This window comes from Triticum urartu, chromosome 5A (assembly GCF_056163025.1).
Source record: "Triticum urartu cultivar PI428250 chromosome 5A, HENAU_Tu73, whole genome shotgun sequence".
In the NCBI taxonomy this organism is placed as follows: Eukaryota; Viridiplantae; Streptophyta; class Magnoliopsida; order Poales; family Poaceae; genus Triticum; species Triticum urartu.
In genome coordinates, this window is record NC_141877.1 from 550,811,890 (window position 1) to 550,834,137 (window position 22,248).

Below are 22,248 nucleotides of genomic sequence, written 5' to 3' on the forward strand. Positions count from 1 at the left end.
AACGCCGCCATCTCCCGGCTTCGGGTGCTTATTCAGTCGGAAGGCTTGCGCGGGGCCGACTTGGTGGCCGCCTTCGTGGAGCGCCGGATCCTTCCTCTCCAGAGCCAGCCCCATATGATATGTCAGATGAGCGGCCGCTTCGACCCAAGCCGGCTGAGCACATGGGAGATGCCCCACGCGGAGGTGGCGCTTATGGTCAACTACATTGCCAATTGCAAGCTCAGCGGGGACTGGCAGTACGGCAAGGCGCCGTATTCTCGCGCAAATCCTCCGCCCGTGGTAAGTTTCTCTCTTTATCTTCTTTTTCCTCGTCAGCCGGCTTCGTGACGGCCGGCTTCTGACCAGCCGGTTCTCTGTGCAGAACCCTCTTCTTGCGCCGCCGGCCGGGGCGGCAGGGATCGACCGCCAGTACGCCCCCGACCGCACGGTGGATGATGTTGACGACCCGGACTTGGGGGCGGCTGCCATGGAAGACGCCGTCGTGGGGGACAGTGCCGAGCCCGGAGGCTCAAGGTTCACCGCGAGCTTCGAGGACTGGCCGGACGACTTTGAAGCCGAAGTCGCTCCGCGTCGCCAGCCGGCGGCCGACCAACAGGGCGCGGGCTCGTCCGTCGCACCGGCTGCCGGCGGCGCGCAGAAACGTCGGGCCGCTCTAGGCCTCTTCGGCAGTCGGCCGAAGAAGTCCAAACCTTCCGCCGCGGCGACGAAGCGAGAAGAGGCGGCCGCGAAGGCGGCCCGCTTCCGCAAGGCTGTGAAACAGCCCCAGGCGGTCTCGGCGTAAGTCTTTAATTGCTTTGCTGCAGTCTCGTCGTTGTTCTCTTTTCTTTGAATGTCTTCTTAACTTTTCTTCGCTTGCTAGACAGGGTGCCGCTTTCTCTTGAGCGGGGCCCGGGCGGCTCCGTCGTGGGGCCGGCTGGAGGGTCTTCGAGCTCCCGCCGCGTGGACCCCCGCGCCGATCTTAGGGAGGCCACAGAGCGGAACACCCACGAAGCGCGGGAAGAGCGCGAGGCGGCGGAGAAGGCGGCCGCCCAGGCGGCAAAGGGGCAGGCTGAAGCGGTAGCCAAGGCCCAGAGGGAGGCGGCTCCCGCAAAGACGGAGGCGGAAAGCTCGCGCAGCCAGCCTCCGCTGCTCGCCGTTCCTCTCCGAGCCGTGGCCCCCGACACCCCGTTGCCCTTGGCGGAGGAGATCATCCAAGACCCGCCGCTGTTGGAGAGGGAGGAGGAGCCCGTGGCCTTGGCCGGGAGAGCGCCGCCTGCGGCGCCAACCGGAGCGGGCCAAGGCGGTCAATCGTCAGCGGCGCCCGAGGAGCCGGCCGGAGGTGAGCCAGAGAGCAGGGCCGGCCTCAAGGTGTAGCTGGCGACGGGCCAGCGTGCTGGAGGAGGCGCTGCTCCGCCGGAGTTGCGCCGAGCCGCGGGCGCAGGCCAGCCGGCTGGAGATCTGGAGGCGGCCGGCACTGCCGTGTCCGAGTGGACTCCCAGTGGGGGGACCAGCGAGCTGGATGCGGCGGCTCAAGGGGTCCGGAGCTAGCTACAAGCTCAAGCCGCCCTGCTGCAACAGCTCAACCAAGAGTTCTTGTCAACGCGAACCACTATCCGGGTGAGTCCTTCGCTCTTAGCTGCTTTGCTTTCTTGATTTCTTCCGTGGGGGCGCGTCAGCGCACCCACTGGGTGTAGTCCCCGAGATCCGGGCCGACTGCTGCGCAGTCAGGTCGGATCTTTCTCGACGGCCACCTTACTTTGCTTTCTTTCTAAACTTTCAGGAATACCACAACCTTCGTGCTGCCGCCTTCGACTCCCAGGCACGAGAGTTGAGCCGGCGGACCGATGACCTGGCCGACAGCCGAAGTAAGTACTTGGTTTTGTTTATCTCCTGTGGGGCGCGTCAGCGCACCCACTGGGTGTAGTCCCCGAGATTCGGGCTGTCGGCCAGGTCGTCGGTCCGCCGGCTGACCACCCGGCTGGTTGCAGCGATGTAAAGGAGCATGGGCTCTTTCTCGGTCGGCGCCGCAAGGACAGGCGGCGTGGCCAGCATCTTCTTTAACTCGTGGAAAGCTTGGTCGGCCTGGTCGTTCCACTCGAAGTGAGTGCTCTTCTTCATGAGGCGGTAGAGGGGGAGAGCTTTCTCTCCGAGCCGGCTCATGAAGCGGTTCAAGGAGGCCAAGCACCCGGTGAATTTCTAAATGTCTCGAAGCTTGGTAGGGATCGCCATTCTCTCGATGGCCTTGATCTTCGCCGGGTTGCATTCGATGTCGCGTTCGGAGACCAGGAAGCCTAGGAGCTGGCCGGCTGGCACCCCGAACACGCATTTCTCAGGGTTGAGCTTGATTTGGAACCGGCGCAGGTTCTCAAATGTTTCCTTGAGGTCTTCCAGCAAGGTGACACGCTTCTCCGTCTTCACCACGATGTCGTCCACGTATACGTGAGCGTTTCTGCCGAGTTGCTTGAGGAGGCACTTCTGCATGCAACGCTGAAAGGTGGCACCGGCATTTCTCAAGCCGAATGTCATAGTCAGGTAGCAGAAGGCTCCGAACGGCGTGATGAAGGCGGTCTTCAGGTGGTCATCCGGGTCTAGCTTTATCTGGTGGTATCCGGAGTAAGCATCCAAAAAACTCAACAGCTCGCATCCGGCTGTGGAGTCTATCACTTGGTCTATCCTTGGCAGGGCAAAAGGATCTTTGGGGCAGGCCTTGTTGAGACTTGTGTAGTCTATACACATGCGCCACTTGTTATTCTTCTTCAGCACAAGGACCGGGTTGGCGAGCCACTCTGGAAAGAAAACTTCCATGATAAAGCCGGCCGCCAAGAGCCGGGCTATCTCCTCCCCTACAATCCTGCGTTTCTCCTCCGACAGCCGGCGAAGGGGTTGTCTGACTGGCTTTGCGTCTTCTCGAACATGTAGTTTGTGCTCGGCGAATTTCCTCGGAACACCCGGCATGTCCTTGGGGGACCACGCAAAGATGTCCCGATTCTCACGGAGGAAATCGGCAAGCTCGCCTTCCTATTTGCTGTTCAGGTTTGCCCCGATGACGGCAAACCTCTCCGGACGCTCGGGGTCAAGAGGTATCTTCTTCGTCTCCTTGGCCGGCTGAAAAGACCCTTGAGTATCATGCTCCTTGGGGTCGGGGGACACGGCCGACTGCTTGCCGGCCATGGCCACGACTCGGTCCAGCATCTTCTTCTCTTCGGCGATCACAAGGGACTCGGCCAGACGGCTGCTGGCCGCGGCGCACTCGGAGGACTTCTTGTAGTCGCCGGCTACGGTGATGACGCCTTTGGTGCTTGGTATCTTCATCTTGAGGTATGCATAGTGGGGAACCGCCATGAATTTGGCCAAGGCAGGTCGGCCCAGCAATGCATGGTAAGGGCTCTCCAGGTCCACCACTTCAAACCAGATCGCTTCCCGGCGGAAATGCTCCTTGTCCCCAAAAAGTACATCAATCTTGATTTTGCCAATGGGGGCGCAGGACAGGCCGGGTACGATGCCGTGGAACACTGTCCGAGTGGGCGTGAGCTGTTTTGTCTTGACGTTCAACTTCTCCAGGGTGTCATGATACAAGATGTTGATGCTGCTCCCGCCGTCTATCAACACACGAGAGAAGCGGGCAGCGCGTCTGTCCGTTGCAAGGGTGGCTTCCAGGACCAAAGCATAAGAGCCGGGAGACGGCATCACCTCTGGGTGGTCGGCCCGGCTCCAGCTGATGGGCTTTTCTGACCAATGCATGTGTCCAGCGGGGTTGGCAGCGACCACGCTGACTTCCTGGTGCTCTCGACGTTTGCTGCGCCGGTCTTCGGGCTGGCTGGTGAAGACGACGTAGGTTGCTTGCTCATCAGGAAACTCGTCATGCACGGCTCCGACTGCGGGCCGAGCGGTCGGAGGCGGCGGAGGCGGAGGCGGTGGGCCGGTAGGCGGAGGCGGCAAGAGCCCCTCGCCTTTAGAGATTCGGGTGAGCCAGTTGCACTTCCGGGTCGTGTGGTTGGACGGCTTCGCGCCGCTGTGGAACTTGCAAGGGGCGTCGAGGGTTTGCTCGTAGGAGAAGGCGGGCTGCCAAGCCGGCCTGCCGCCCTTGGGCTTCTTGGGCGCCGGTCATTCTTCAGGCGGCGCATCTTCGACCGTGGCCACCTGCCGGCTAGCGGGAGGTGGCGCGGGGCCCTTGCGCTTGTTGTCGTTCGAGTTGGGGTGTCGGCCGGGTTCTCCAGCCGGTGTCTTGGGCGCCGGGTTGAGCACCTTCCCGGACGCGTCTACCCGAAGCTCGGTCTTCATCGAGGAGTCGGCGGTAGCGTACTTGTCCGCTATGTCCAGAAGCTCGTCGAGAGTAGCCGGCTCGTCGCAGAGGAGCTTGTGCTTGAGGAGGGTGCCTTCTCGGCATCCGGCTGTGAAGTACTCTATGGCTTGTACCTCGTGCACCCCTTCACAGGAGTTGCGGAGCTCGGCCCAACGTGTGAGGTAATCGCGAGTGGACTCGGCGGGGCCTTGCACGCACAAGGAAAGCTGTTTGGGCTTGGGAGCCCGCTTGTAGGTGCTGGTGAAGTTGCGGATGAAGGCTTCTGTGAAGTCTAGCCAGCTGTTGATGCTACGCGGCTTGAGGCTGTTGAGCCAGGTCCGCGCCGTGCCCTGCAGCATGAGGGGCACGTACTTCACGGCGACGCGCCGATTGCCATTGGCGATGCTAACTGCGGTGGAGTAGTCGATCAACCAATCTTCCGGCTTCACGAAGCCGTTGTACTTGGGCGTGTCTCTTGGGAGCGAGAACCCTTTGGGAAAGGGCTCGTCGCGGATGCGGGGGCCAAAGCAAGGCGGGCCGACATCGTCTTCTTCTTCCAATGCCAGGGATCGCGCCAGGCGGTCGATCCGATGACGGGCGTCGTTCTCGCCGATTCCTTCGCGGCGGCCCTGCCGGCCGCTGAGAGTCGGGTGCGCCACTAGCGGTGAGGCGGGATATCTCTCTCCACAGGGCGGAGGCGGAGGCGGGTCGCCCCGCCACTCCATGGCTCGGGGATGACCGTCCGCGTCCCGCTCGATGGAGATCCGGGTCCGGCTGCGGCTGGTAGCCGGCTCCTTCTCGCGTCGCGCGCGGGTATCGCTCGTAGTCGGCGTCCGGGACGTCGCGCCGTGCTCTCGGCGCAGGGGAAGGCTTTCCGCGCGAGCGTCGGCTTCGTGCCGCTGCGTGGCGGCGTCAATCAACTGCTGGATGCGCCGGGTCATGTGGGGAAGGTCTTCGGCCTCCAGGCCGTCCAGCTCGTCTACGGCCGCCTGGGCGGCACGCAAGTTCTCGAGCGGAGTGGCATAGACCGGGCGGTCGACTCCCAGTGTGTCGGCGATGACGGCGCCGCGTTGCTTGACAAGGCCGGCCCGGCTTGGCCCGCCCGGGGCCGGCGTGCCGAAGGCGGCGCGGTCAGCCTCGCGCCGGTAGGCCTCAGTGAGGCGTCTTACGGAGGCCAGCCTCCGGCCCTCTGTGAGGAGGGCGAGGCGGCGTGCTTCCAGGGCTTCGTCGTCAGCGTCGGCCGGGAGAGGAGCGGACAAGTCGTGGGCCGCCGCGCACGAGGCGTCACGGGCGCTCTCGTCGGCCGGGCCGCCGTGGCCGACAACCATCACTTCGGCGGCGACAGCATCGTGGCCGTCAGCTCGAGGAAGCGGGTCGTTGTAGATCGCGACGTTGGTGGGGAAGGCGTCGTAGGAGGCCGTGTTGGAGTCGACAGGCATCGGGTCGGTGGAACCAGCCGACTCCAGGTCCGCAGCGGGCTCGCTGGAGACATGGAGCTGGCCGAGAAGGTTGGCGAGGCGGTCAGTGCCCGCATTGGAGGCGAGCTCGTCGGGGATGAAGGTCTCGTCGGGGAGATCGGCGAGGCCGCTTGCCGCGCAGATGCTGGTGACGCCTTGCAGCGCGTCGTGGCAAGCGCCATCGGGCGTGCCGGGCTGGCTACGCTCGCTGGGGAGGAAGAGGGTTCCCGTCCAGAACAGGTCTCCGGACGACGGTGCGCCTGGCCCCACGGTGGGCGCCAAATGTCGGGTGGTAGGTGCGACATATGCCAATGGGTGGCTTATCTTTGTGGGAACCAGTAAGACGTCGCCGGTGCCTAGAAGCGGGATGAGGCGAAGACATGCACGCCGGCGGATCTTACCCAGCTTCGGGGCTCTCCAAGGAGATAACACCCCTACTGCTGCTCTGCGGGGTCTCCGCATGCTCACTCGATGAATCAAGTAGCTACACAACGCTCCTTGAGTTGTTTTTGGGGGGTGAGGAAGAAAGGGCACGGCTAACCTGCTTCTTCTCCTTGTATGGTGTCTAGAACTAGCAGGGGGTCGAACCCTTTGCATGGGTGCTCCGGGGGGTTTATATAGGCCTACCCCCCGGGGTACAATGGTAATCCGGCTGGGCGCGGGGCCCAGCCGTCTGTGACTGTGCTCGCCGGCTCCTGCGCCGGCTGCTGGGGCCCGCCGACTGGTGGGTCCCGCCGGCTGCCAGTCCCTTGGTCAGCAAGCGGGCCCCAATGCCCCGGGCCTGGTCAGCGGCTGGTCACTGTGGCTTCATCTTGTTGATGTGAGCTTCATCGTGGTAAGCGCGGCTACAGTGCCGCCGCCTGTCGGACGATTGCTGTAGCCTTACCGCGTCTTGTCTCCTTAATGGGGCGTCTTCTTCGAGGGAGGCGGTGAGCCGACTGCGGGGAGCCTGCTCCGCCTTGGGCTGGCTGGTTGGAAGCGTGGCCGCCTTCAGCCGTCTCTCTGCGCAAAGGGAGCCCACCGCCTGTGGGCCGCGCTGGCGGCCCGTCGTGGGTGAGGCCAGGGTCAACATGGCAACAGTGCTGCGCCGGACGGGTCATGCCTACCCCGTACGGCGCACTGTGCCAGGCGTGCCCTGGGATTCGAGGGTGGCAGGCTCTTCTGTAGCCATGCCCCGTCGTACCGCCGTTAGGTGGGTGCAAACTTTGTGGGTACGGTCTTGACTGCTTCGCGGGGAGCCGGCTCGAAGGAGTCGGCCTTCTCGCAGCCGGCGTCTTGGAGTCGGCCCTCTCATGAGGGTCACGTTGGACCGCCTTCCGAAAGCCGGCCTAGATCACAGCCGGCTAGGGGAAGGCGGCCCTATGTCTTGGATTCTTGAGAGCCGGGCTGGCTCGTAGTTTTTGCAGAAGTGCCAGGGGAAGCCGGCTAGGCTACCCATGGCTATTTACTCCGACAGGGTTGGCACGAATCGAGACTGGGATTTGTCACTCCGTGTAAACGGAGAGGTATCTCTGGGCCCACTCGGTAGGACATCATCATAATGTGCACAATGTGACCAAAGGAGTTGATCACGGGATGATGTGTTACGGAACGAGTAAAGAGACTTGCCAGTAACGAGATTGAACAAGGTATTGGGATACTGATGATCGAATCTCGGGCAAGTATCGTACCGCTAGACAAAGGGAATTGTATACGGGATTGATCGAATCCTCGACATCGTGGTTCATCCGATGAGATCATCGTGGAACATGTAGGAACCAACATGGGTATCCAGATCCCGCTGTTGGTTATTGACCGGAGAACGTCTCGGTCATGTCTGCATGGTTCCCGAACCCGTAGGGTCTACACACTTAAGGTTCGATGATGCTAGGGTTATAAGGAATAGATATACGTGGTTACCGAATGTTGTTCGGAGTCCCGGATGAGATCCCGGACGTCACGAGGAGTTCCGGAATGGTCCGGAGGTAAAGATTTATATATGGGAAGTCCTGTTTTGGTCACCGGAAAAGTTTTGGGTTTTACCGGTAGTGTACCGGGACCACTGGAGGGGTCCGGGGGTCCACCAAGTGGGGCCACCAGCCCCGGAGGTCTGCATGGGCCAAGTGTGGGAGGGGACCAGCCCCAGGTGGGCTGGTGCGCCCCCCCCCCCACCAAGGCCCAAGGCGCCTCCAAGAGGGAAGGGGGGCAAACCCTAGGGCAGATGGGCCCTAAGGCCCACCCCAGGTGCGCCTCCCCCTCTCCCCCTTGTGGCCGCCACCCAGATGGGATCTGGGGGGCTGCCGCCACCCCTAGGGAGGGAACCCTAGGTGGGGGCGCAGCCCTTCCCCTCCCCCTATATATACTTGAGGTTTGGGCTGCCCAAGACACACGAGTTCCTCTCCTTCTTGGCGCAGCCCTACCCCTCTCCCTCCTCATCTCTTGCAATGCTTGGCGAAGTCCTGCTGGAGTACCACGCTCCTCCACCACCACCACGCCATTGTGCTGCTGTTGGATGGAGTCTTCCCCAACCTCTCCTTCTCCCCTTGCTGGATCAAGGCGTAGGAGACGTCACCGGGTTGTACGTGTGTTGAACACGGAGGTGCCGTCCGTTCGGCACTAGGATCATCGGTGATTTGGATCACGACGAGTACGACTCCATCAACCCCGTTCTCTTGAACGCTTCCGCGTAGCGATCTACAAGGGTATGTCGATGCACTCTCCTTCCCCTCGTTGCTGGTTTCTCCATAGATAGATCTTGGTGACACGTAGGAAAATTTTGAATTTCTGCTACGTTCCCCAACATCAGGGGCGCGCCCCCCCTCCCTCGTGGCCACCTCGGGCACCGTCTCGCGTGGATTTTCTTCCCAAAAATCATATATATTCCAAAAAAATCTCCGTCAGTTTTTATCTTGTTTGGACTCCGTTTAATATGGATATTCTGCGAAACAAAAAACATGCAACAAACAGGAACTGGCACTGGGCACTAGATCAATATGTTAGTCCCAAAAATAGTATAAAAAGTTGCCAAAAGTATATGAAAGTTGAATAATATTGGCATGAAACAATCAAAAATTATAGATACGACGGAGACGTATCACCCCCCCTGGGCGCGCCCCCTGCCTCGTGGGCCCATGGTGGCCCTCCTCCACTTATCCTTTCACCCACATACTCCTTCTTCCTCCCACAAACACGAATATCCAGCTCAAACCCTAGTCCAAGCTCATTTTGCTGCCATTTTCGATCTCCATGCTCAAAGCACCTCTCACAAAACTGCTTGGGGAGATTGTTCCTTAGTATGTGACTCCTCCATTTGTCCAATTAGTTTTTGTTCTAGTGCTTTATTCATTGCAAATTTTTGCTGTTTAGGTGACCCTGTTCTTGAGCTTGCATGTCAAATTTTTATGGTCAAAAGTAGTTTTGATGCATGATATAGGCCCTAGGCACTTGTAGGAGTAGTTGCTATCAATATTATTGAGTTTGGTTACTTTTATTTTGAAGTTACTAAAAATTTCAGAATTTTTCAGAAAATGATGAAGAGACTTTTGAGGGGCTCATCGAGCCGAAGCTCGAAGGAAAAGGCACCGAAGCCTAAGTATAATCTGCCTCGCACCGCGGAGGTTCGGTCATGTGAATGGCCTTCTGATAATTTCTTAAGAGCAGCCGGGATTTATGAAGATTTTTATGAATTGGCTAAGAATGCAGGCCTCGCCACTTTTCTTCATGACCAACGCGATCAGTATCTCTTACTCACAAATATCTTTGTGCAAAACTTTCATTTCCATTCTAGGAGCTCACCACCTACGGTGGAGTTTCATTTATATAATAAGCATAAGGAGATGTCACTTTATGATTTTTGTCAGGTTTGTTTAGTCCCTTTCGAGGGCAATACAGAGGAACCACCTCATGAGGATGTGGATGGGTTTGTTGACACTATCACTGTAGAGGAAACAAGGAATGTTTTCGATGCACGAATCACTAACATACATTTTCCTGTTTTATGCTATTTTGCATTATTTGCTAGTCATTGTTTAATTGGTCGCGGAAACTGTGGAAACCTTAGTGTCCCTGATATTATTATTTTGCTCCACGGTTTATACGATGATAACTCTGTTAGTATGGGCGACATTATTGCTAAACGGTTAAGTCTGAACCGTACCAAGGGCCCCATCTTTGGAGGCATCTATGCTTCACGCCTAGCTGCACATTTTAACATACTATTAGGCATTATGAGAAGGAAGAAAGTGTTGCCTCGTGTTTATTTAGATTATAAAAGTATGGTGACACATGATTTTATTGTTAAGAATAGGGAAGGAGAGCTTAAATACAAATTGTTCTTTGATAAACATCATCCTGGGACTATTACCCTGCCCACTCCTTCTTTGTTTGATTTATCTGCAGGCCAGTACCTTGTTTCCTTAAAGGCTATTCACGCCTACCGGAACCCTGCACCAGCTATGGAGCCAGAGCCGGAACCACCAGTTGATCCTTCACGACTGTCTAATTACCAGTGGGATCCGGAGATGATTGCCAACCGGTGGCAATCGGAGTCTTCTTCTTCTTCGCAGTACGACCCCAACTATTATTATGGATATCAGCCAGGCCAGCCGTGGCCATAGACCAACTTAGGCCAAAAGCCTAAGCTTGGGGGAGTACGTATTTCCCACCGACATTACATTTATGCTCACACACTCGTTGCTAGATGTCGGTGCTCATACCTTTTCATTGTATCATCCATGCTAGTTTATTTTCTTTTTATGCTTTTTTGTGTGTTTAATAAACCTTAAGAAAAAACCAAAAAAATTAGTTGTAGCTTCTAATTAGTTTACTTCCAATGCTGGTAGTAGTAATTAAAAAGAAAACCCAAAAAGATTGCATGTTCTTCTTTTACTTGTTGGGAGCTCTCCCATGTAAATAGTTTTATTTCTTTTCTTTTTGTTGGGGGTCGATAGGAGAAGACCATAATTAAATTGTTGAAGTGGCTCTTATATGCATTATTATTGATCTGACAAAAGAGCCCATATTGCCTTGTCTTCTCCTGTTTATTGAATGCTTGCAGATTCCAGCTTAGTCCAATGCACGTGCACTATTATTATTATTCACATCGTACGGTCGTGCAAGTGAAAGGAAATTATGATGATATATGATGGACTGACTGAGATGAGAAAAGCTGGTATGAACTCGACCTCTTTTGTTTTTGTAAATATGATTAGTTCATCATTCCTGATTCAGCCTATTATGAATAAACATGTTTGCAACGAAAACTAGAGATCATAGTTTCTTGTGCCATGCTTGATTAGCTATGAGTTATAATGGTTTACCTTGCGTGCCAACATGCTATTAAAATGGTTGTGATGTGGTATGATAGGGTGGTATCCTCCTCTGAATGATTTAAGTGACTTGACTTGGCACATGTTCACGCATGTAGTTGAAACAAAATCAACATAGCCTTCACGATATTTATGTTCATGGTGGATTATATCCTACTAATGCTTGCATTCGGTGTTAATTAATTTTTAATGCATGTTCATAACTGTTGTCGCTTTCTAGCTGGTCGCTTCCCAGTCTTTTGCTAGCCTTCACCTGTACTAAGGGGGAATACTGCTTGTGCATCCAATCCCTTAAACCCCAAAGTTATTCCACATGAGTCCACCGTACCTACCTATATACGGTATCTACCTGCCATTCCAAGTAAATTTGTATGTGCCAAACTCTAAACCTCCAAATAAATATCATGTTTTGTATGCTCGAATAGCTCATGTATCAACTAGGGTTGTCTGTATTTTCCATGTTAGGCGGGTTATTCTCAAGAGGAGTGGACTCCGCTCCTCACTCACGAGAAAGTGGCTGGTCACCGGGATGCCCAGTCCCATGCTTTATGCAAACTAAATCAAAATAATTGCAAACAAAACTCCCCCTAGGACTCTTGTTAGTTGGAGGCACTCGTTGTTTCGAGCAAGCCATGGGTTGATGCTTGTTGGTGGAAGGGGGAGTATAAACTTTACCATTCTGTTTGGGAACCGCCTATAATGTGTGTAGCATGGAAGATACCGCCATCTCTTGGTTGTTATGTTGACAATGAAAGTATACCGCTCAAAATATTATTCACCTCTATTTCAAAACCGAGCTCTAGCACCTCTACAAATCCCCGCTTCCCTCTGCGAAGGGCCTATCTATTTACTTTTATGCTGAGTCATCATCCTCTTATTAAAAAGCACCAGTTGGAGAGCACCACTGTCATTTGCATTCATTATTGTTAGTTTACATTGAGTATGACTTGACTGGATCTCTTTTACCATTAATTACAATGTCTAGTCAGTCCTTGGTCTTTAAAGGTGCTCTGCATTTATGTTTTGCGGTCTTAGAAAGAGCTAGCGAGATACCATCTTGTTATATCATATTATGATTGTTTTGAGAAAGTGTTGTCATCCGAGATTTATTATTATTGCTCGCTAGTTGATTATGCTATTGATATGAGTAAACTTGAGACCTAAGCGTTATTGCGAATGTGGTTAGTTATAATCTTTGTTGAAAACTTGAATGCTGGCTTTACATATTTACAACAACAAGAGCAAACAGAGTTTGTAAAAGTTTTTCTTTATCACTTCCAGTTTGTCAACTGAATTTCTTGAGGACAAGCAAAGGTTTAAGCTTGGGGGAGTTGATACGTCTCCGTCGTATCTACTTTTCCAAACACTTTTGCCCTTATTTTGGACTCTAACTTGCATGATTTGAATGGAACTAACCCGGACTGACGCTGTTTTCAGCAGAATTACCATGGTGTTATTTATGTGCAGAAACAAACATTCTTGGAATGACATGAAACTCATGGAGCAACTTTTTGGAAAATATAAAAAATACCTACAAAAGATGAAGGTCAGTGGCCCCACCACCTATCCACGAGGGTGGGGGCGCGCCTGCCCCCCTAGGGCGCGCCCCCTACCTAGTGGGCCCCCTGGAGCTCCTCCGACTCCAACTCCAACTCTATATATTGTGTTTCGGGGAGAAAAAATCATAGAGAAGAAGTCATCGCGTTTTACGATACGAAGCCGCCGCCAAGCCCTAAAACCTCTCGGGAGGGCTGATCCGGAGTCCGTTCGGGGCTGCGGAGAGGGGAATCCGTCGCCATCGTCATCATCAACCATCCTCCATCACCAATTTCATGATGCTCACCGCCATGCGTGAGTAATTCCATCGTAGGCTTGCTGGACGGTGATGGGTTGGATGGGATCTATCATGTAATCGAGTTAGTTTTATTAGGGTTTGATCCCTAGTGTCCACTATGTTCTGAGATTGATGTTGCTATGACTTTGCTATGTTTAATGCTTGTCACTAGGGCCTGAGTGCCATGATTTCAGATCTGAACCTATTATGTTTTCATCAATATATGAGAGTTCTTGATCCTATCTTGCAAGTCTATAGTCACCTATTATGTGTTATGATCCGTTAACCCCGAAGTGACAATAATCGGGATACTTACCGGTGATGACCGTAGTTTGAGGAGTTCATGTATTCACTATGTGTTAATGCTTTGTTTCGGTACTCTATTAAAAGGAGGCCTTAATATCCCTTAGTTTCCGTAAGGACCCCGCTGTCATGGGAGGGTAGGACAAAAGATGTCATGCAAGTTCTTTTCCATAAGCACGTATGACTATATTCGGAATACATGCCTACATTACATTGATGAACTAGAGCTAGTTTTGTGTCACCCTAGGTTATGACTGTTATATGATGAACCGCATCCGGCATAATTCTCCATCACCGATCCATTGCCTACGAGCTTTCCATATATTGTTCTTCGCTTATTTACTTTCCCGTTGCTATTGCTATCATCACTACAAAATACCAAAAACATTACTTCTACTACTGTTACCTTTTGCTACCGTTACCACTACTATCATATTACTTTGCTACTAAATACTTTGCTGCAGATACTAAGTTTCCAGGTTTGGTTGAATTGACAACTCAGCTGCTAATACTTGAGAATATTCTTTGGCTTCCCTTGTGTCGAATCAATAAATTTGGGTTGAATATTTTACCCTCGAAAACGGTTGCGATCCCCTATACTTGTGGGTTATCAGAGGTCTAGGACTGCCTAACCTGAGATGGATGAATGTGGCAATGCAGGCCAAATGGCCGTGGTTACAAAGGACAGACAGCATCAGACCATGGAGTGAATTCACAATCAAAGTGCCAGATGAATCGATGAGAATCTTCCAAGCGGCAACTAGGTGCACGGCACACAATGGACTGAACATGCTTTTTGGGAATATCGGTGGCTGGACGAGAGGCGGATACAAGAGATTGCCCCGGCCATTTGTGACATGATACCGCGTCGTGTTAGACAGACGAGTTTGCTTGGCCAGGTGACGGGCAACGGATTGTGGGCAGCGTGCCTCAGCCCCAATTTGAGTGTCGACGCACTACAAGAGTTCTTACAGATTTGGCAGAGGGTCCAGACTTGGGAACCAGTAGAGAATGTCCCGGAAAGGTTATCATGGTCATGGGAGACGACTGGCCAGTTCACAGTGAGATCAGCGTACGCAGCAAAGTTTTGGGGCAGGGAGGTTATACCCATAGCAGAGTTAACTTGGAAATCATGAGCTCCATCACAATGCAAATTCTTTACGTGGCTTGCACTACGAAACAGGTGTTGGACGTCTGACCGGCTTGCTAGAAGGGGTTGCCGCATTAATACAAGTGCCATCTTTGTGATCAAGAGGAAGAAACAATAGATCATGTGTTACTAACATGCGTCTTTTCCAGGACGATCTGGGCGGAGGTCTGTAAGGAATTGGGGAAGCCCGAGTGGACGCCAACTCCGTAGGATGCCCTACAACCATGGCTCTGTGGAAAACAAGGAGTAGGTACCATGACGAGGAAAGATCTACACACTTTCCTGCTACTGACGATGTGGGAGTTGTGGAATTATAGGAATGCAGTTGTGTTTGACGGTGCCTTGCCATCGACTGGTCATCTCATGCAGAGAATCGAAGCGGAAGACAGATTTGGTCGATGCCTGGACTTATGAAAGGAAACGGTGATTCTGTGTTTGCAGACTTAGTAAGGTGGACCAGTGGCAAGGAGTAGTCTAATTTGTATTAGGTGGAGTGGAGTTGTACATATGGGTGTGAGAAATCACCGCACTTGTAAATGACCGGTGAAGGCTTTCTATGCCTTTCATTCTTTAATATATGATATGCACACTCGTGCATATTCGAAAAAAAAACACCTTGCATCAAATCAGACGACTTACATATAGCTAAAGTGTACCTGGTTTAATTTTATGATCACGCATGCCGGTCGTCTATGTGAGTAAAAAAATCATTGCTTCTGCACTTATTGCGACACCAAATTTGAACGATAAAACACATCGGTAGGTCAATCATATGTATGTCAACGAGGAACGCAGCTTCGGTGCTTTAAAGGCACCTACCTTTGGATCACTGACATGTGGGCCAACCATCTGTTGAGTCCACATGTCATAGACACAAAGGTAGGTGCCTTAAGGCACCAAAGCATGGTCCATCAACGAGTGATGTGCCATGTGCTACCTCCACGGCCGCGGCATCACAATCCTATCGTGGACAATGGATAGTGATGTTGCAAACATGTATGACACAAAACAGTTTGAAGCTTATACATTTATCAAATTCAAAGTGGATTCGCCCTCGGAAACAGTCTTCCTCAAAGGATCTCCGATCTATTGTGCAACCTATCCTTCGAAAACCGATTAGTTTTTGTCTATAAGCTCCCAGTGCGATTACAAAAAATTGGATCGGATTTTGCAGTTCTTTTTTCATAATTAATCGTTGTTGTTTCAAGGTTAATCTATTTATTCGTCTCAGGGATTTTTTGATCGGGTTGGGTGGACGAGGAAGCATTGCATGCGGTCATTTTTTTTTGCGGGTGGAATGCGGTCATTAGTTTTGATTAATGGACTTTCCACTCCAAGTAAGGATCTTGTTCCTTCCAGCAAACTCACTTCGGGGGGGCTTCACTTTGCAATTATAATGTACTTGAACTCTTCATATCAATGGTAATATACACAAAGTTTTTGCATATTTGTAAAAAAAAACGTGATCACAAGGCCGGGAAGTGAGTGAAAAGGCAAGCCATTTGCTAACACTACAACACGGGTGTGAAAAGAAGGCATTTTGGCCAAGGCGTTTTTCTAAATGCCTCAAAATCATGCTTAAGGAGGCGTTTTTACAAAGTGCCTCGGTTGTATGCACCTTTGGAGGCATTTTTATAGAATGCCTTAGAATGTAAGCAGCTTCGGAGGCGTTTGTACAAATTGCCTCAGATTCTAGGTAGCTTTGAAGGCGTTTTCTAGATTAGCCTGTAATGGGTAGACATTTTGAGGCGATTCTGAAGAACGCCTGATAATCGATCGCGGCATTCCTAAAATATCGCCTTCAATCGCGCTCTGTGTTGTTTGCGGTTCTGGACATGCATGGCCATTTTATGTATATATCTTTATCTTTACCTACTAATAAAGCGGCTATCGCTTCTGGTCGTCCGTCATTAAAAGTACCCTTCAAGTTGATAAAAATTACCCACCAATGCCATCCGTAAGTAGAAAACGATTCAATTTTTCGGACCAAAAATTGCCGCCTCCTTCATTGTTTTATAGGGGAGCGACGAGTAGAATAGATAGAAAAACAAGTGGCAGAGTGGTTGGCTGATCGATCTACTGGCGATGAGACTAGGGTTTGATCCCCAGCTCTCACACTTTTTATCTTTCTTTTCTCACGCATGTCCTACCCATGTATGCATTCATGGGCCGGCCCATTTGTGGGACTTTACTTGCTTGTTTTTTTATTTTACTTTTTTGTCTTTTCTTTTCTTATTAAGTTTTCTTTCTTCTTTAAATTAATTCGTGATTTTAATATTCTAAAAGTTGCGAGTTTTTAAAAATAAAATGTTTGAGAAATCATAAAATATATGTGAATTCAAAAATGTTTAGAAAATCATAAAAAATTGCAGATTCAAAAAATTTTGGTGGTTTTGCTTTTTTGTCTTTTCTTTTCTCATTATGTTTTCTTTCTTCTTTCTTTTTTAAATTAATTCGTGATTTTAATATTCTAAAAGTTGCGAGTTTTCAAAAATAAAATGTTTGAGAAATCATAAAATATATGGGAATTCAAAAATGTTTAGAAAATCATAAAAAATTGCAGATTCAAAAAATGTTGGTGGTTTTGCTTTTTTGTCTTTTATTTTCTCATTATGTTTTCTTTCTTCTTTATTCTTTAAATTAATTCGTGATTTTAATATTCTAAAAGTAGCGAGTTTTCAAAAATAAAATGTTTGAGAAATCATAAAATATATGTGAATTCAAAAATGTTTAGAAAATCATAAAAAATTGCAGATTCAAAAAATGTTGGTGGTTTTGCAAAACTGTTCGCAAAATTAAAAAGAATCACAATTTTGAAAAAATGGTCGGGAAATAAAATAATATTCATGATTTTGAAAAAATGATCGTGTATTCAAAACATATTCCGGAATATGAAAAAAATGTACAATACATTTTAGAAAATGTTCACAAAAATAAAAATAAATATTTTGTTTTTTTAATTTGTTTCCCAATTTTAAAGAAAAGTTCATCGATTCAAAAAATGTTTGGTGAGTAAGAAAAATGTTAATGAATTTGAAACCGGTTCATACATTTAAATAGTTTTGTAAACAAAAGTAATGTTCATGATTATTTTGAGAAAATCATAAATTTCAAAAAAAAAGTTTGTCGGTTCGAAAAACTGTTCACTGATTCAAAAGTATTTTATGTCTAGGATTTGATTAGTTTTTTTAAAGTCTTTATATGTCTTGGCGTTGGGAATAGTTCGTAGTCAATGAGATTTGTTTTTAAAGTTTTAAATGTTCCCTTGCGTAACATAATGACAAATGTGGCATACATTGATAAACTCATAGCCTTGGGATTTACCGCATCGAATATATTGTGATCACGTGGACATCGCGATCATCATCGACTAGGGTGAGAAAAAAATGGCAACATGATGAGCCACTGTGTTAAAATAGAGTACACTCATATACCAGGATATTGGGTCATACTTATTTGGTTAGGCATAATTTTTTGTCTCCCGTTGCAACGCACGGGCATATTTGCTAGTATATACGTCGTCGGCGCTTTTGCATAAAAGTCTCTTCGTCTTTTAGAAATTAACCCGCAGTCCTCCTAACATGTCAAACCGAACCAGTACGGGCGATGGAAAAGAAAAAAAAAAGCTTACCTCCCCCGTCTCCACCTCCAGCGCGCCGCCGCAGTCGGCCCACCGCCCCTCCGCCGCACGCCGCCACCGCCCCTCCGCCGCACGTCGCCACCGCCCCAGCGGCTTTCCACCACCGGCGAAACTCGACGCCGGCGCCGCACCTTCCCCCAACTCCTCTCTCTCCTCCTCCTTCGCCGTCACCGCTCTTCATCATCCGGCAGACTCCGTCGAAATGGGCAGGCGGCGCTGGAGTTCACAGGAACGGGTAGGCGGGCGGAGGGCGGCGCGAGGAAGATGTCGGATCCGGGCGCGACGTCGAGGGTTCAGGCGGCTGGTGCGGCAGCTTGCTCCGATGGCGGCGGTGTCCTGCTCATCCAGAGAAAGAGAGAGACATGGCGTGAGGGGGAGAGGAAAGAGAGGAAGAAATGAGAAGGAGAAGGGGCGCAGGGCGAGGGAGGCACTCGCCGGCGGTGGTGCCGCTCTGCCGCTGCATCTCTCTTCCCCCACGTCCCTACTGCTGCTCCTCTAACTCCATCTCTCTGCTGTCGATTCTCTGTCCGGTGCTACCTCTCCTCTCTGCTCCTTGCTGCCTGTGGCTGTCCCGTCTCTCCTAGCGCTGCTGCTGCTGCACCTCTTCTGAAGCTCTTCTCAAATCCGTTGATGCAGTTCTTCTCTGACTCCAACCTGCTGCTGCTTCTCTCTCTCTCTCAATTTTGCTGTAATTCTGTGAACCATTGTTGTGCGATTATATGATTTGTGGTATTTGCTTGAGTGAACCTGTAAGGTTTGTACCTTCTGGAAAGTGCTAGCACCTACATATTATCCAATTTTTTTCTAAATGTCATGAGGCATGAGCCACGATTTTTCTCAACAACGACCCTTGGTATATATAAGGCATGCATACAATTTTAATAACACTCTTTTTGCTCTCATTTATCTGTTGGCATAGAGCATCGTATAATAAGAAGATTCATTCAAACACAGCTCTTTGAATATCGGAAAAAATATTGGTTGCCTGATTTATTTATAAGAAGATTCTTCTATGTATTTAGTTACATGATTTTAATTTGATCGTCTTCTTTCAACTTTTTTTTGCTGAGTATGATATTTCCTTAGGTTCACCTTGACCTTCACTGCTCTTGTGTAAGAGCTTAAGTAAATTGATGTTGTATCATCAGAATCTGTAGCCTTGCACAGTTTTTTTGTCTGTACATACACTTCAATTTCTTTCTCGCACTGAAATCCCTCTTTGTCACAGGATGAATCAGAAACTGAAGATGATGATCCCATGGACACAGAAGAAGCTTCCTCTATCCTCATCGCTGCACTGCAGTCTTTCAGCAAAGCTCTGGTGAACTTTGAAATCCAGTTTAGAGAATTGTTCATGACTTGACAGAAATCATTCTTATGAGCACATCGTTTGATTCTATTACTAGGTCAATCAACTTCAACTACCATGTGGAAGTGGAACTATTGTTGTCTGTCAATTAAGTACAGTCGGGAACTTGGTGTTGTCATTCCTGGCTATTGTATTAGGATACTAGCTGCACTTACATGCAGATATGCTTGTGATTCTAAAGATAGTACACTACATGAACCATAAACTGGAATTGAAATTATTCTCCGCACGCACAAGTAAAACCTATGCAAAGTGAACAATCTCACAGTTGCAGCTTATATTCAGTACTTCTTCATTACAACTGTCGGTTTCAAAGCATTTTCTTTCTCTAATTCTGCAATTTTATAAACTGCAACTCAGTTTTGCCCACAAATGTTTTGCTCCTCATAAAACTAATTTTCCACTAACTGATTTTCGTATTTCCGTTATAGTTTATTCATTACCATGGTCGAGGAATTATCAGCGTTTTTTCTGACTTGGTCAACTTACCCTTGCAGTAATCTGCCATAAAAGACAGAATGTAAGAAAGGGTCTACTTTAGCAGTTGAGATCAAGATGCTACTCCAATCTATATATGAAACCAAATCAGGTGGGCTCGATGACAAAGAGGTAATAAGAGATGAACTCTTCCAGTATAAAAAGTTGATGGTCCTAATTAGTTTATAGCTTATTTCTTGATCACTTTAATTTACACGACATCTCCAGGGCTTTTCGTGTTCTGTGGTAATATATTTGATTATAGTCACAGCTTACGCAAGATGATTATTTATGTTCCTAATTTATCTTCCTCTATCATGGTGGTAGGGAAACATCGCCGTTAGTTTGCCTGAGATAGAAGGGCTTCACATAATTTTGTCAATAGCATTGATCAGGATATCTTTTTTCTCATTCCTTTCTATTTGTAGACAAGGAAGAATCATAGAGAATCTCGATCCTTACACTGTAGCAGTACCTGAAGCAGAGCAAACCGCTTTCTCAAATTTAATAGTAGATGGAAAGGAATGGTTGTTTTTGTTGCAGGTTACTCCAAGAACAAGTGCATTGTCAAGCTAGATGTTTTATATTATCCGTCCATAATCTGGATGCTTGTGTATCCTGCGACTTGGTTCATCCTGGAGATATTTGTGTTCAAACACAAGTGTGGGCTGCTTGCAGGGTAGAGCATAATTGGATTTTAAAGCCATTTATAATGTCCCGCAAAACTATAAGTTTGAACAAAGGTACATTAAGTTGTGTCACTCACATGGACAGTGTTGCCATCTATAATGCCTTACAAGTCTGAGCTCCATCACGATAATCTGATTAGTGTGTCGCAAGTCTGCTATTTCTAACTATACAAATTCTGCACTTATTTAGCATTTTACATGATGCGTAGATTTTTCAGAACAGAAATAAGTGAATCCTTTTAACCTGATTTTGCTATATTATTTAGTTTGAAGTTACTTTGTAAATCCCAGTTTCTCCAGTATTGTAACTCTGTGTCAAATTAAACTGATATTTCTCTTGTGGACAACTTCAATTTGTAATATCATGATTTTCTTTTTCAGAAACCACTTCAACTAGCCTAGGGCTATGTCTATTAGTCCTCCAGTATTTCTTGGAATGAGATAACACATGTTTCTTCAAGTGTCTACACACTACATGAAGTAATTAAGTTTCTTATAGAAGTAGTCAAACCTGGATACCAATTTATTGGAACATTATATTTCTTATAGAAGTAGTCAAACAAGGATATCAATTTATTGGAACCATCAAGGAAGAGACACTCCTGGAGGGTCAGAAGTAATGCAATATATTCTCCCTCTTATGCCTATTTGAAATACGGTTGTAGGGTTGTACTTTGCCACTCATATTGCAGTACTGAACTGTAACATGGATGGGGCAGGAAAGTGTGCTAAACCTTCTAACATGGACACTGCACTTGTACGAGCTACGGGCCACTATTGTTTGTCATATGGATTGTAGATGTAGTGGTAATGTACCACATTTTTCCTTTAGTAAGGATGATATTTGTACGGAGTATAACAATCTGGTTGCTGTGATCTTCCTATTGTCCGTAGAGCCAGAAGAAAAATAGAATAAAAATTTTCATTAGACAAATAAAAGAATTGGTGATTGAATATCACATGGCTGTAATTTTATATCTATGTGGGAGCTTGACGTAAGAATACATGCAGAGTATACAAGTGAAAAACATTATTTATTTACAGGCGTTATTACCAGAGTTTTTTTAACAGGGAGGGATCCCGAAGCTTTATTATCATCGTAATAACATGATACAACACATATGACATCCAGGCCCTAAAGAAACAAGAAAATACATAACAAGTCGATGGACTTTTAAAAAAAGGACCTCAAACTGAGAGACAAAAACATGATCAGGCCCTTGCGTCAGTGTAGGTTGCATCTCGCCGCCGTCGGGGACGAGCCACTTGGGGCAACGAGGTTGCTATGGCAGTATGGCTCGAGGCCATACATAGCCCCCACATAGAAGAAACACTGCCTCCTTGTTGGCATAGCCCTAGAAGGAAGAAAGAGGCGCGCAGACAGACCCATCGCCTTAGAAGGTTGCACTTCAGCCTGAAGAGTCACCAGAGCGACGAAGACCGTCCATCAATTGCGAAAGACAAACTTCAGCGAGCAGCGTAGCTTCATAACAATTGCCGGTGAAAATAAGCTCATATCGGATCATACATTATATTTTTGGATGAAGTTAACACCAAAGCTTCTACTGGTAAAAATTAGGGCCAGTTTGGAAGTGAAAATCCTAATGAAGTCTTGTTAACCTCAAATATTGGCTTTACAAGAAAAGACTTTTTTTCGCAATAATGGATGAGCAAGAATTTTAGAAACCAATGTTTCATTGTTGTTTCCCGTGGCAACGCACGGGCATTATTTTACTAGTATATAATATATATATATATATAT

General features: G+C 48.8%; 1 long non-coding RNA gene across 1 annotated transcript; it reads left to right on the forward strand.

The window, feature by feature from the left end:
* Positions 1–17,884: 17,884 nt before the first annotated feature.
* Positions 17,885–21,625, forward strand: LOC125510474 (uncharacterized). Its single transcript, XR_015602670.1, has 3 exons — positions 17,885–19,272; positions 19,818–20,540; positions 20,868–21,625. It is a non-coding gene; the product is annotated as an uncharacterized LOC125510474 (long non-coding RNA).
* Positions 21,626–22,248: the final 623 nt, after the last annotated feature.